Genomic DNA, 15,395 nt, shown 5'->3' on the forward strand with positions numbered 1-15,395 from the left:
CAGAGGGGTAGGCGGGATTATGGGAATGGTGAATATTCATTTCATATTTACATATGCTTGACTAGTTGGCGCGCGACTATAAATTTTCTGGGGCTTACATCAACACAACGGGGCAATGTACAGCAATGAAAGTTAATATACTGAAAGGGCTACCCAAGCCCTATTTCAGTTTACTTATTAGTATGGTATCCAAAAATGATCTGATAGGTGAAAGGGAATCTCAGTCAAGCATTTTTGTGTCCATTTGGTTGGGAGCTGCATAGAATGACGTTGTGGGCCGCATGTGGCCCCCAGGTCGCAGGTTTTGCATACCTCATCTAGACTGTCTGCTACAGCTGGTGAGTGCAGCACTTTATTTCTCCATTGGAAGCATGTTTGGAACAGTTTCCTTTCTGCTGTGCTACTATAGTGGAAGACTCTGTATTGGTCCCCTTAGTCCTTGCTAGTAATCAACATTACAGTCCCTGCTTATCCACTCACTGTTTTTCTCCATGCTTCCTTGACAGACAGGTATGTGACTTCTTCAGCCAATCACTTGTCCTCAGAGGCAAGCGTGTCACAGCTGCGACAAGTGACTGGCTGCAGTGGTCACATGTCCAAGCTGATTTCGCAGAACCAATCACTGGCTACAGCAAGTCACTTTCCTGTCCCTGCCAGAAAAGGAAGCAGAGACCAAAGGGGACTATGGCAGTGATACAAGAGAAGAGTCGGGGGATTCGTAGGGGATTTTACTATACTTTTTTACTTTTAGGCTAAGATGAAAATAAAGGGTATGTGGACATATTCAGCGTTTGTAGCAGAAAAATTTTGCTGCAAATACGGGAGTGTTAGGAAAAAAATCTGTGTAATATATAAACACTTTTGCACTCATTTTGTCTGGGGGGGTTTTATGCATTTTATTCCCCCATTAATTTGAATGGGTGAAAAATGTTGCAGAAATGCTGAAAGAATTGCCTCAAATCTGCAAGGAAAAAATAAGCAACATATGTGTGATTTCATGAATCTCATTCACTTTGATGGTACTGTAAGGCTGTGTTCACACGATGCGTATTTCATGCGTTTCCGCGGCGTTTTTGCAGTTGCGTAAACGCCGCGGAAACGCATGAAAAACGCATGGTAGAAGGGCAGCAACGTTCCCCAATGGAAATCCGCATGTGCTGTGCCCATGATGCGGATTTTTCCGCAGCGTTAACGCTGCGGTCAAAAATCCGCAGCATGTCAATTAATTTTGCGGAAACGCGGTGATTTCGCCGCCATTGACTTGCATTAGAACGCGCCAATTCCGCAAGACAGCATTTGTACTTGCGTAATTGGTGCGTTCTAATGTGCGGATGGTACCCGGGTGTGGAGGAGAGGAGAGTCTCATCCACACCCAGGTACCATTAAAAAAGCTGTAAAAAGAAGAATAAAATAAAAAATAAATGTATTCTTACCTTCTGTCGGCCCGCGCAGCGCTCCCGCTTGGTTTCCGGCACTTGCAGTGAGTTGTAGGACCTGCGGTGACGTCAGAGTCATGTGACGGGTCACGTGACGCTGACGTCGGCAGGTCTTTCAATTCAAAGTTGCCGGCAGCCGGGAGAACGGAGTGAGCAGGACAGCGCGGGCCATCGGAGGTAAGTATATACACTCTCTCGGTTCACACTGTATAAATCCATGCTGTTTGCATGGATTTATATAGTGTGACCTAGTTGTCAAGCACTTTCCAGGTGATGCTAACATCGCCTGGAAAGCGCTTGTCAATCTGCATGCGGAAACGCATGTGAATCTGCATGTGGATCCGCATGTATTCTGCAGGAAAAACGCATGCACAATCTGCATGCGTTTTTTCTGCCAGGGAGATGCAGAAATGATGCAGAAATTTTCTGCTTCATTTCTGCATCGTGTGCACATACCCTTACCTTTTACCTAACCAGTTAACCCATGTATCTGGTGTCTGTTTTTTCTTTTTATGTTACTGTGCATTCAGTAGAGTCCTAAACTATGACCGCCTCCGGGCTGAAGTACTTTCATGTACTTTTTATATAATCTTCTTCCTGTTACATGGAGCTTTTTAATTTTGCGTTCCTTCTACTTTAAGGAAGTAAGTCTTTTCATCTGCGACATTATAGGGGGAAGGCTTGTTATAGTGCAGCACAGAAAATCAATAAAAATAGTAATAACGTAGGCGACGCTCGTGTTGAATGATTAAATTTAGCACAATGAGCTATCATACCGCACTATGTATTAAATGTAGCAAAGAAATGAGGAGCTGTAAACCAACAGTGCAAGTAACCATCAGCTTTGATAGTGCAAATGGCCCAATAAAGCTTAATTTAGGTGTTTCATACGTTCTTTCCCATAAGGCTTGAAAGTTCAAAGCCTTCTTTTACAAGGATGTGGAGAGGCATTGTTAAAAGCAAGTATTGAAAGGCTCACATTTCCCTACTTAAACACATTAACGTACTCTTTTAGCGCTAATCAATTTTTGCTTATAGAGCATTAAAATGCTAACCAGATTGCTGCTGTGGATCAAAGCGGATAATATATTTTCCAAGTGGAACGTGCCCATTCAGGAAGCGAGAAGGGTTTCGGTCTAATATTAAAGAGAACTTCGAGGGACCATATATTGGAGAATTGTGTCTTTTTGTTTATTTTAGTAGAAGCATTTTTTTAGAAACAGATAAGTTAAAACCGCAAATAAATCTGGACCAGCCTTCCCCGTATGTCCAAAGTCCGATGGTGTTCTCACATTGAAAAGCCACTGAGGTATGTTAACTATTTGGAAAGTTGTGAGTAAAGATCAGCTGGATTATTCTCATGGAATATCATACAATTTAACATTTCCAATCTGCACTTTCTATCTCAAATTCATATACGGTTAAGGTTATATCTATAAGTGAAAAAACGACAGGAGACAAATACGTGAATACAATTCATGCTTCAGAATACACGTGTGTATGGTCAATTAATCACGGTATGGATAAAAAATAAAAATAAAGAACAGTCGAAGATAATTATGAGAAACCAAAAAAGAGAAAAACTTCAAAACAAACGTCCAATAGAAGTGAGTAACAATAATTTATTACACTAAACTACAGGTGACAACATGGATAATAGGAAAAAAAAGAATATAAAAAACCAAATGACAAAAAAGAAGACCCAATTGCAGAGTCATATAGAGAAAATTCCTTACTATAACATGATCACATGTCCTATAGTGGCCTGTATAGAATGCATGAATACATTAGTGCTTAATGCTTAGTATTTAATGTTAATAGATCATGCAAAGTTAATTTAGGTCATGCACAAAATATATTTTAATAAAGTGCCAAATGCCAGAATAATCAAATAAGGCTCACTTACGGTACCCCATAATAAATATATTTAAGCACGTCTTCATCAATTTTTTGATCTTGTTTAAAAGAATGGATTATGTGCTGCTGTAAAGTGGTATATTAGGCGATAATACGCCGATGGAAATCTAGATGGAACATGAAGTAATCTTATATACTCACAGCTTAGTAATTTATTACTGCTCCACAATGGCATCCATCCCGACGTGCGTTTCAGCGTCCAGCCTTAATCAGGAGCAGTAATTAATTATTGTAATAAACTATTGTTACACACTTCTATTGGACGTTTGTTTCAAAGTTTTTCTTTTTTTTGGTTAAGGTTATATCTAGACAAGAATAAAATATATCTCTATTTTAAAAAGATTAATAGTGTGTAGTCTTCATCAGTTTTTCTTATCATAGATATCCATACACCGCTAGGTCCTGTTCGTTCTGTGCATAGAACATTTAATCACAGACTCGGGGAAATCGGATTTTACAGTCGTTCAGTTTTTTTGGGACTGCCGATTTGGGTTATACTTCAAAGTTTCACATTGATGCTGATTGAATTTGCACCTTTTAAAGGGAATGTGTAATCGCAAAATGGTTTATTTTAATCTGTATTTTTGTTAAATTCTACATATCATTTCATTTTTGATAAAACTTATGGACTGCTGTGTCACTAATCATTGAGGTTCTGCGTCCTGAGACTACCACCAATAGATAAAAACACCACTCAAATGTTACTGTATCAGCTGTGCACACAGCTGTGTTTTAGCAAATGATGGGGTCTCAGACCCCAAACCTCCTTTCGTCAGTTGCGCATAACATTTTTATGACGGTTACCCTTTAAATGTGTGTGTGTGTGACATATTTAGGTTTATTTTGCTCATTCTTTTTGTTTATGTAGATATTCAGAAATCTTGTAGGTTCTCACTGTTCACTAAACCACTAAGCCTCTTACTAAACTCGTATTCCTTGTTCTTTACGGAACACTTTCAGCAGCCATCATTATATGCAGGATTACAATGTCAGATAACACCGCTATTCACTGTAGATGACACAGGATCCGCCATTCGCAAAAGATGGTCACAGCTCACCTCCTCTCTTTCTCTGCAGAATGATGTTTCCTCAGATCAGAGTATGCCTAAAAAACCCTCTACTGTAGAATTAAAAACCAGTCTAAGGGTTCATACTCATTTGAGAGAAAAATGTCAAATTGCATTCTGACCAATGTTAATCTAGGAGTTACAGCTCATCTGCGATTTTTTTTTTTTTTTTTTTTTTCCTCAGCTGAAATCGGACTGAGAAATAATCGCATGCTACGTTTTGCTGCGTATCTCAGACAAGACTCACCAATGCAAGTCCGTGAATGCGAGAAAAAAAATCGGACGGCACTCGGACCATGCAAGTGCCGTCCGATTTTTGTCATGAAAAAATGCATGCATGTATAAAAAATCCAACAATTTGTTAGGACAACCCAGGAAGCTCATCAATTCACACAAGGGATGTAATAAATAGGAAATTGGGAAGAAAACATGCCTCCACGGAAGCAGGAAGATGCCACACATCATTAATGTGGAGCTTCTCATATTTATAATGCAGCAGCATCCTGACAGCAGGGATGCAGGGTATGGGGATGTGATAAAGTGGCATGCAGAGTGGAGCAAGATTTGTGGTGACCTTTTTTCAAATTTTCCCAACAGCTCAAAAAAAGTACAGGATGACATAAGTAAGTATTACCACAAATGTCAACGTTAGATTATGTATGTATTATTTATATATATTTTTTAATGTTCAATTACATTCATATGTGCATTATTTTACAGTGCATACAGTAATCAAAAGATGGAGAACTTGCCGGGGCCAGTTTCGCCGGGAGAGGCAGCTGTGGGCTAACGGCGGTGGTGTTGGGCTGAAAAAAAGACAATACTTCTATTATGACCGGCTTCAATTTTTGGCCCCAGTCATAGATCTGCCACTGTAGGTTTATTTTTTATCTTTTGTTGGTGTTTACATAATGATGTTACGTACAATTGTTATGTTGTTTTTTTTGTTTGTTTTTTTTTAGATCTAACAAGGGAACATTCTCAAGCACGGAGGTTGTGGAAGCCAGTGGACCTTCGGAACCTCAGGCCGGAACTTGTGAAGGGGACGAGGAAGAGCCACTTGCCACGACAAGTCAAAGTATTACCATGGACCGCTCCCCATAGCCGCCCATCAGCCTTCTTCGACACACGTGGCGAAGGAGGGCCCCCAAGACAACAAATGCCGGAACAGACAGCAAGGTGGTTGTGCCTGAGGAAGGTGAGGAGGGCTTCTGTATGAGTCTGACACAATATTTACAAAAGGTGCCATTTGGGTTGAGGCTGAGGACCAGGGCAGCGCTGCTAATTGTAATCAGTGCTGCCACCCCCCCCCCCAAACTGTCAAATGGTTGTTGTTGCTTTCTTAGAAAGGTGGCAGCTTTCTGAGGCAAACCAAAACCCTGACATTGGACTCAAAACAAGGGCAGTCAGCCCAGCAAGCTGCCCTTCTTCAGCCAGCACCTCTTGTGTGCCAGACTGTCCAAGCTCATCCGCCACCACCTCCTGTGTGCCAGACTGTCCAGGCCCATTCCCCACCACCTCCTGTTGGCCAGACTGTCCAAGAGACACCATCACATCCTGGACAACATTTTTTGCAAAACAAAACCCCATCACCAACATCTATGCCACAACATTTTCAGTTTCCCAGATGGAATGACGAAGACACAAATGAGGACAATCAACCTGCCCTTCCGGACCCTGGATTTTTCCCACCCTTTAGTCCACGGCTGTGAGTAACCCCTATTTTCCCCCTACGTATTATAATCTTATTCTCTTTTTTTTTTTTTTTTTTTTTTATAGGTTTTGGCCTAACAATTATTTTTTTCATTTTGGCATGTGAAAATAATATGCCGCTTTGTTGGTATTTTGGTATTAAAATGTGTATTAAATAAATGTATTTTGTTTCAATCTTTATTAATTTGTGTTATTTCTTTAAAAAAAAAAGGAGCGAGAACGCATAATTCTGGGGGCTGATGATTACAGTCTGTGAACTTTAATTTAACACGTTTTTTTTTTTCAGACTAATATTATCAACAACCAGTTGTATATTCCTCCAAAAAATGTATCTTTCTTTGTTTTATTATTAGTTAAAAAAAAAAAAAAAAAAAGCATGGGATCCCCCTACATTTTAACCAACAGAGGGAAAGCAGACAGCTGTTGGCTGGCTGATGTTTAAAGCCTGGGAAGGGGGTAATACCCATGGCGGTTCCCAGGATATTAATTTCAGCTTTTAGCGGTATACTTAGCCTTTACTGGTTATTAAAATGGGGACCCCAAAAAAAGAATGACTTGGGGTCTCCCCTATTTTAACAACTAGCAAAGGCTAGGCAGACAGCTGGGGACTGATATTAATAGCCTGGAAAGAGGCCATGGATATTGGCCCCCTCCCAAACTAAAAAATCATCTCTCAGCCACTCCAGAAAAGGCGCATTCATAAGATGCTCCAATTCTGGCGCTCTTCCCACTTGCCCTGGTGCGGTGGCAAGTGGTGTAATCGAGTTGGGGTTGATGTCAGCTTTGTATTGGCAGCTGACATCAAGCCCTGGTTATTAACGGAGAGGCGTCTATAAGACGCCCCCATTACTAACCCCATAGCCAAATAGTTAAATAAAGCACAAACACCCACAATAAATTCCTTTATTTGATATAAAAACACAGACTTCTTTATTAAATGTACATTTAACAAAAACCCTTATACTTACCATAATGCCCAATCCATTGAAGCTCGTGTCACCTGTAATAAAAATAAAATAATAAAGCAACATAATCCTCACCTGTCCCCTACGTGAAGATAATAATCCATTTGTCTCGTGATGCATCTAGCTCTACTACGCCTAGATGGCAGTCTGAATTGTGACATGATGCGACTATACAGCCTGCCATCCAGCAGAGTCACTGAGATGTGTGTGATTGTGCACCTCAGTGGTTCGCGGTGACGTGATAAAGGTGAGCGAGATTCATATGCAATGAACTCCGTTCACCTCACTGACACCACCGCGAACGTGAGAACCCGGCTGAAAGGTCAGTGGGGTTCATATGCAATGAACTCCATTCATCTCAATGACGTCAGCACGAGTGCGGTGAGTACTTTTCCATGTCGCTCGCGCTGATGTAATTGAGGTGAACGTAGTTCATTGGTTATGAATCCCGCTTACGTAATTGATGGCACCGTGAGGCACTGAGTTGTTTGAGCACACACAGCTCAGTGTCTCTGCTGCCTGAGAAGCTGAACTCTAGCATCATGTCAGCGTTCAGCCCATCAAGCAGTTGTAGCAGAGCCGAACGCGCCACTGGACAAATGGATTATTATCTGCACGTCGGAGAGGTGAGGAATATGGTTGTTCATTTTTTTTAACTCTTTTACAGGGGACGTGGGCTTCAATGAATTGGGTGTTATGGTAAGTATAAGGCTTTTTTAGTAAATGTAGATTTAATAAAGGAGTCTGTGGTTTTATTTCAAATGAAGGTATTTATTCTGGGGGTTTTGTGATTTATTTAACTATTTGACTATGGGGTTAGTAATGTGGGCGTCTTATAGACGCTTCACCATTACTAACCCTTGGGCTTGATGTTAGCTGCCAATACGAAGCTGACATCAACCCCAACCGTATTACATAGAATTCCTGTATGTAAAAGCCCATGTTAAAATCGCATTGCAATCGGATTGCATTCGCATGTAAATCGGATGTTAATCGGATGTTGTGTGTGAAAAATCGCATTGTACTCGCATGAAAATCGCATGACACTCATCCGATTTTTCGGGACAGATATCGGATTTTTTTTCTTCACACAGATGAGAATGAGCCCTTATGCACTGCCTATGTCAAAGCCGCTGCTCTAAAACATATAAGGTTCTCAAAATAAACTTTTGAAAGGTGGCTGCACCAATATTCACAAAATATAAAACCGATTAGAACAAAGAGTATGTATGACTCTGATTTTAATCATTAGAAATATAGGCGGTACAGTCCCTTAAAAAAACAGCATTGTTTGATCTCATGATTTAAAAGAAATGTTAATAAGTGACTTAGAACCTGTTCACCCATTGTCTGGTCTCTTTATTTGGTAGAAAATGTATGCTTATGTTATTTGTAATATAACAGGACAGGCTTCAACCGAATAAACCTATTTTCACTATATCAGATAATTTAGCCGGCAGATATCGCTGCCATTTCTCCCGTAGCCCAGAGCGTTCACTCAGCTGAGTGCTCCTGTGTTCTTTAGGAGAAGCCGCTGCCAGACATCAGCCTTAAAAGGATCAGTAGTCCGAAATTAGACATGATGGGTCCTTAACTTCCTAGATGGTCATCTGTCCAGTAGCCCCATACACATTAGACATATCTGCCAAACTTGTCAGTATCTGTAGGCTCACCTGACAGTAGTCTAATATATTTGGGGAGCTTTACAGAGTAGAATTTTAATATCCTCAGATGATGCTAAGCTCTTTCAGCACTTTCTGGTAAGTTTGCGCTTCTACAGAGCAGCCAATCTGAACACACTCGTCTACAGCATAAAGCAATGAGGGAAGGATGATGCAGCATGCAGTTTTTTTAAGTTGCGTATTTTTGAAAAAATGCAAGTAGCCCATTTTACTTAATAGGTGCAGAAATGATGCAGAAAATCTGTAACCTCAAAAACTCACCAAAAGCTCATCTTGGGAACGTAGCCTTAGACTTCTCTGCTATCAGGATGCTGTCTAAAAAAAAAAAAAAAAGTCTTTAAGAAGATTTGTCACCAGGTCAAAAAGTAACTAGTTTTTACTCTTATTTAGCCTTGGTACTCCCTAGTATTTTTTTTTCTTTTTTAATCCGCTATAAGGTTCCAGAGATATGGGCCTGTTTATGTATTACTACTTTTTATGCTCTTTCCCAAAAGGGGTATTGTTCACAGGATTCCATGGGGGCGCGTCCTTGGGCTGCTCTATATTATAACCCTGTGAGCCACGCCTTATTGATAAAGTCCATAAATATCAGCACTAAATCAGAAGACCCAGATCTCTGGAACCATATAACTGTTTAAAAAAAACCCTAAGAACAGAGTACTCAGAGAAACAGCGAGAATAAAATAAGAGCAAAAACTGGCCACTTTTGACCCGCTGATATTTCCTCTTTAAATAAGAGAATGGTCTGCACCTTGAAACATGGCTGGGTGCGAAACAACCCTACGGCTATGTTCACACATTGCTTTTTGTCAGCATTTATTTATGCATATTTTCAGCTTAGTTTTACAGTACCAGCAAAGTCTATGAGATTCCAGAAATCTCTTGCACACACCTTCGTTTTTGTTTGATCAGGATTTTGTGCTTTGCGTGTTTTTTTGCGGAATAGAGCATGTCACTTCTTTCAGCATTTTTTCAGCGTTTTTCACACATTGGAAGTAATGGGTAGTGAAAAAACGCTGAAAAACGTCTAGTGTGAACATAGCTATCAGATTTTGCTGCGTTTTTAGTGAAAATAAGCAAATACAATAGTATGTGAAACACATTTATTTTTGTGATTTTTACCATCTTGTCTTGGTCACGGAGATGGTAGTTTGTATTAGGAGAGTTTAATTAAATTAGTGATGTGTAAACATTGGCCAAGCTACGTGTGGCCCAGTGAAGTGTGAAATTGAACAATGCCTGTACAACTCAATGGCAGACCATAGTGTGAAAGTAAATAGTGTCCTACAAACTCAATGCACTGCCAGTGTCTTAGGTAAACTATTCCTGAATAATTCACCTCCCCCACTGTTACATTTGAAATTCTGGTTAATATGGTTTCACATATGTCTTGCATTGGTGACCTGTGTTCATGCTTCTGTGGTGGAAGCAAAGCTGAACTTTGGGATCCTGAAAAACGTACAAAAAAACACACCAAAACCTGCGTTTTTAATGCAGCTTTTTTCCTGCTAAGAGATGAGGATTTTGCTGCAGAACAAAAACGCTTAAAAAACGCAATGTGTGAACATAACCTATAAAGTCACATTGTGAAAATAAGGAACTATATGCATATTTCAAGATAAAAAGACTCTAGGTAATAATGTTTAATGAGGGCTGCCATAATTATACGGAATCTGGGTCTGAGCCTGCTCCATGCAGCGCGGTTGACGCCTGTAGAACTTCACATTTTGGATGATGTTGGCCATCTGCTTGTACATCTCTTCTTTCTTTTTTTCCTCAAGTGGGTGTAATTCTATGCACAATTTATGTGTTCTGAAATTTGGCTTTGTAGATACCCGATATCCTATTTTTACTATTTGTTGCTAATTAAACGCAATGCATCTTTACATAGTTACCGAGGATTACATTTGTCTTCTCTAAACTGATCCTCAAATGGTAAGAAATAAGCTCATCGTGGTGAAACTTTTCTGTAACACGTCTACTTAGAAGGCGCTAAAATGTCTTGTATCTAGTGTTTTGCTCCCTAAGGTAGCGACATGATGACGTCTGTATTAATACAATAACCTGATAGTTATATAACAATGTGTTATGTATATCCTAATGGCCATCACCACTTCAGTCTTTTCACAAAGCAATGCTGTTTTTAAAGAGAAAGCTTACACCTTGGGTTTTTCTCCCATATGTTGGCAGTTTAACAGCATCATATGCAGAATCCTCCTTGTAAATTCATTGGGTTGTAATCGAGCCAGGACAGGCAATAAATTTCAACTTTGAGTTTCATCCGAGCCAGGTATTAAAATGTGCCTTGGAACCAGAAAAGGTAGATGTTTGGCCAAACATAAATTTAGAAGGAACACTTTCTATAAGATGCAATGCACAGAAAATCCAAATGATCTATCTATGTGGTTTGAGACCTTTTCACAGCCAGCTCATTAAATTTCAGGCTTCTCACTCAATGGTAAACCAGAAAGTCAGGATGTTTCCCTATAGCATTAAATGAACCTAATCCAAATAATACTTAGTTGGAACGAAAACACTTGGCCAGGAATGCATATCGCATGGACCCCTATAGCCTATTCCCTAAGTATTTTCTGGGGTAGACAAAATCAATAACATATTATACCATACCATACCAAAACATAGTGGACCATGTTCTGTATTTCAAGGGATTTGTATGTGACCTCAACATTGTGTTATACTTTATGTCTGCAGAGCAGAGCCAAATACGAAATGTATTATTACAAGTGTATTTCACCACTTGGTCCTATGGGCACGGATATCCACAGTGCGAACATTAATATGCCAGTGTTTTAGTTTATATACCCCTTACTGACAACTAAAATAAATTACGAAGACTGAACTACAGATAAATGAAAGAACACAAGTGGTGTCCTGTCACTCAGTGAGCTCAGCGCAGATCAGGGGCCTGCTCCCTGCAGCGAATCATTCTCCTGTGCTCCTCAGCATGTGCGGTCGCTTCAAGCCATCGCAGACACTGATGCAGAATTGTCGATCAGATGGAATACAGCGTGGGACAGAATATCGGACAGGTGAGTATAAGTGTTTTTTTTATTTTATTCTTATTTTTACACTTGCTGGACACAGCAGGGGCTGAATACAACTCTCAACATTGTCCCCTGTTGGCGCTGATCGCAGCGCCAGCAGGGGCTGAATACAACTCTCAACATTGTCCCCTGTTGGCGATGATCGCAGCGCCAGCAGGGGACAATGATGACAGATTCCTTCAGCACCTAGCTCTTGGGAACAGCACTAACTGTATTGCTGATTCCCAGGCGCCGGTACGTGTGATCCTGATGTGGCAAACAGGCGACATATGGTTGCCACACAGGTGGATACGGATATTTCCGGTACTTGTTTTTCCAATACCGGAAATATCAGGATGTGTGAAACAGGGCTAATTTTTTTTTTTTTGCATTTTTTTATTGGTTATTAGGGCTCGCTGATACGAGCGTACAACACGGCCGAGAGCTATACAATGTTTTATCACATAGCTCTCGGACCACTGTTATTCTATGGGGCAGTGCCATGAAAGAACAATCGTAGCATGCTTCGAGCACATCCGATATTCGGGTCACACTCACCCATTCAAGTCTGTCTGTGGGTGTGAGACTTTGGACTGCACTCGTATGTCGTCTAAGTGCAGTCAGATTTCCACGGACCCAGGCAAGTGTGTTGATATTGCAAAACAAAGAGTGCAATTCCACAATTGTTTTTTGGGTTTTTTATTTACTATGGTCACTATATGCTAAACCTGATCTGGCAATATGATTCTCCAGGTCACTACTATTATGTAAATACCAAACTTGTATAGGTTTTCTTTTTTTTTTTTTTAAGTGGAGAAAAACAAAAATCAAAAATTTGTAGAAAAAAATAAATAAATAAAAATTTAGCTTTTGTCACCATTTTTCAAGACCTGTACCTTTTTCATTTTTCGAATATGAGACTGTCTGAGGGCTAATTATTTTCTCCCTGAGCTGATGTTTTTACTTATACCATTTTGGGGTAGATCACCATTTTATTGCAATTTTGTGGCAGCAAAACAACCCCGCAATTTTGGCGTTTTTGATTTTTTTTTCTCATTACTCTGTTTACCAGTCAGATTAATTTACTTTATTTTGATTCATCAGACCTTAAGAACTCAGCCATACCAAATGTGTATTTTTACTTATTTTCTTTAATTGTCTTATTTATAATGGGGCAAAAGGAGGGTAATTTGAACTTTTTGTGGGGGTTTTATTTTTTTACTTTTTTTGTATTTTTAAAAACTCTGCTCCACCCACAGCTGATTAAATCAGCCATCATTTGCAGGGAAAGATGTGGGCTCAATGTGAGAGCCTGGATCAAAGGCAGGGATACGACATATTACGTACATGTACGTCATATGTCGTGGAGGGGTTAAAATGCACAAAAAAATAAATAGACATCAGCTCCCCTGGTATTTCCTGTATTAGATCAGTAAGACGTGGTGGACAGCAGTGTGAGCAGCCTCTTCTTACATCAGCATCCCTGGTATCTCCAGTATTAGATCAAAATGACATACATGGTGGACAGCAGTGTGAGTAGCATCTTCTTATTTCAGCACTCATGGTATCTCCAGTATTAGATCAGTAGATCAGTAAGACAAGATGGACAGCAGTGTGAGCAGCATCTTCTTACTTCAGCACCCCTGGTATCTCCAGTATTAGATCAGTAAGACAAGGTGGACAGCAGTGTGAGTAACCTCTTCTTACCTCAGAACCCTTGGTATCTCCAGTATTAGATCAGTAACAGAGGGGGGACCGCAGTGTGAGTAGCATCTTCTTACCTCAGCACCATTGGTATCTCCAGTATTAGATCAGTAACACAAGGGGGACAACAGTGTGAGTGGCCTCTTCTTATCTCAGCACTTCTGGTATCTCCGGTATTAGATCAGGAAGACATGGTGGACAGCAGTGTGAGTAGCCTCATCTTACCTCAGCACCATTGATATCTCCAGTATTAGATCAGTAACACGGGGGACAGCAGTGTGAGTAGCATCTTCTTACCTCAGAACCCCTGGTATCTCCAGTATTAGATCAGTAACACAGGGGGGACAGCAGTGTGAGTAGCCTCTTCTTACCTCAGCACCCCTGGTATCTCCAGTATTAGATCAGTAACACAGGGGGGGCAGCAGTGTGAGTAGCATCTTCTTACCTCAGCACCCCTTGTATCTCCAGTATTAGCTCAGTAACACAGGGGGGACAGCAGTGTGAGTAGCATCTTCTTACCTCAGCACCCCTGGTATCTCCAGTATTAGATCAGTAACAGAGGGGGGGCAGCAGTGTGAGTAGCATCTTCTTACCTCAGTACCCCTGATATCTACAGTATTAGATCAGTAACAGAGGGGGGGCAGCAGTGTGAGTAGCATCTTCTTACCTCAGTACCCCTGATATCTACAGTATTAGATCAGTAACACAGGGGGGGCAGCAGTGTGAGCAGCCTCTTCTTACCTCAGCACCCCTGGTATCTACAGTATTAGATCAGTAACAGAGGGGGGGCAGCAGTGTGAGTAGCATCTTCTTACCTCAGTACCCCTGATATCTACAGTATTAGATCAGTAACAGAGGGGGGGCAGCAGTGTGAGTAGCATCTTCTTACCTCAGTACCCCTGATATCTACAGTATTAGATCAGTAACAGAGGGGGGGCAGCAGTGTGAGTAGCCTCTTCTTACCTCAGCACCCCTGGTATCTCCAGTATTAGATCAGTAACACAGGGGGGGGCAGCAGTTTGAGTAGCATCTTCTTACCTCAGTACCCCTGATATCTACAGTATTAGATCAGTAACAGAGGGGGGGCAGCAGTGTGAGCAGCCTCTTCTTACCTCAGCACCCCTGGTATCTCCAGTATTAGATCAGTAACACAGGGGGGGCAGCAGTTTGAGTAGCATCTTCTTACCTCAGTACCCCTGATATCTACAGTATTAGATCAGTAACAGAGGGGGGGCAGCAGTGTGAGTAGCCTCTTCTTACCTCAGCACCCCTGGTATCTCCAGTATTAGATCAGTAACACAGGGGGGGCAGCAGTTTGAGTAGCATCTTCTTACCTCAGCACCCCTGGTATCCTGTATTAGATTAAGGTATCCACTATGAACATAACTTCCTACACATGAAAGGGAAGTGGAGCTCCTATTGCACATTGCACATGCTCAGTCACCTGTACTAGTTACACTGGCGGAAACCTGTCCTAGAATGTTAGAAGACCATTCCAATTTTAATGTACTGTAGTAATTACCTCCCTAAAGTGTGATTTGCTCATTTATATGTATTTTATAATTTATTTATAATGAAGTTTCTTTTGTTTTCTATTGCCTTTTAAAGGACAGACAAATTGTTAGTTTTTACACCATGGGTTATAAAACAAATATTTTTGGGTCAGTATGACTGAATAGGGCCTTGTTAGGGACATCTTGCACGTTTTGCTTTTACCCATTTAAGGCATACAACATTAGCATTTATCTTTATTGAATTATTTTGAAGATGCAAGCAAAAACCCACACCTTTCTTTAACGTTTTTATGTTACCCTACTCATCGCTGACCTCATTGACATGTATTTTTAAAGGGATTGTCTGGCACATT

The 15,395-nt window shown here is 40.6% G+C and overlaps 1 protein-coding gene across 3 annotated transcripts in view; it reads left to right on the forward strand.

The window, feature by feature from the left end:
- Positions 1 to 15,395, forward strand: part of METTL25 (methyltransferase like 25) — a 234,131-nt gene that overhangs the window by 64,741 nt on the left and 153,995 nt on the right. The gene's annotated exons all lie outside the window — the stretch shown is intronic.

This window comes from Phyllobates terribilis, unplaced genomic scaffold, assembly GCF_046119375.1.
Source record: "Phyllobates terribilis strain yellow unplaced genomic scaffold, ASM4611937v1 Scaffold_11__3_contigs__length_659146591, whole genome shotgun sequence".
NCBI classification, from domain to species: Eukaryota; Metazoa; Chordata; class Amphibia; order Anura; family Dendrobatidae; genus Phyllobates; species Phyllobates terribilis.